Source organism: Physeter macrocephalus, chromosome 16 (assembly GCF_002837175.3).
Source record: "Physeter macrocephalus isolate SW-GA chromosome 16, ASM283717v5, whole genome shotgun sequence".
NCBI classification, from domain to species: domain Eukaryota; kingdom Metazoa; phylum Chordata; class Mammalia; order Artiodactyla; family Physeteridae; genus Physeter; species Physeter macrocephalus.
In genome coordinates this window covers 64227037-64228305 of record NC_041229.1, presented here as the reverse complement: position 1 = coordinate 64228305, position 1269 = coordinate 64227037, and positions in this window count along the sequence as shown.

Sequence of the window (1269 nt, the reverse complement as noted above, 5' to 3'; positions counted from 1 at the left end):
TGCAGTCTAGAGCCCGCAAGCCACACCTACTGAGCCCACGTGCCACAACTACTGAAGCCCGCGTGCCTAGAGCCTGTGCTCTGCAACGAGAAGCCACCGCAATGAGAAACCCACGCACCTCATTGAAGAGTAGCCCTTGCTCGCCGCAACTAGAGAAAAGCCCACACACAGCAACAAAAACCCAACGCAGCCAAAAATAAATAAATAAATAAATAAATGTATATTTTAAAAAAATAATTCCTACTTCTTCCACAATCCTCACTCTCATAATCTGAACAAATTTTAAAGCAAAATGATGTCATGGAAGGAGCTGTGCTTTGGAACCTAACAGATTATATTAATTATCTACTGCTGGGTAACCAACTAACCCAAAATTTAGCAGCTTCAAATAATAATAAACATTATCTCATATTTTCTATGGGTCCAGAATTTAAAGGTCATTTAGCCGTATAGTTCTGGTTTGAGGTCTCCTGAGAGGTTTCAGTCAGGATATGGGACTGTAGTCATCTGAAGGGGAGGCTGGTGCTGTAGAAATTACTTGTACCATGGCTCACCCACATGGACTTGTTCACAAAAGGCCTCAGTTCCTCCCTGTATGGGTCCACCTACAGGCTACTTGAGTGTCCTTACAACATGTCAGCTGGCTTTTCCCAGAGCAGGTGGTCCAAAGAAAGAGAAAGGTGGAAGCTGCAACGTCTTTTATGATCCTGCCTCAAAAGTCACTTATCATCATTTCTGCAATATTCTGCTGATTACTCAGGTCAGACCTATTTAATGTGGGAGGTGAAATACAAAAGAGCATGAGTATGTAGAGCAGAATCCAGACTCCACCATTTGCTTACCTATGAGCAAATATGAGGCTTCATTTCTTCATATGTAAAGTGGGAATGCTAATACTTATCTTGCAAAACTGTGATGAGGCTTAAATGAGACACTAGTACATATGAGACACAGCTTCCTGGTACCAGGCAACTGTTGATATTGGGCTCATGCGGTGGTTTTGTGCTGTGTCAATTTAAACTGAAATTTAGTTCCCCAAATTTCCCTCCCCAGTCTGGTTCCAAGATAGGATTGGTCACAAGAGAAATTTGTGTAAGATTTGAAAGGAGCAAGTGAAGCAGCAGCCCTTGTGCTCTGAAGATGCCAGGTACCAGCTGCAGACTGTAAACTTGTTACTGTTGGTGCAGAGCAGCAACTGGTCCCCAGCTCCTCCAGCTCCCACCACATCTCCTCTTTCAACTTCTCCAAGCCTCTGGGGCAAGGCACACA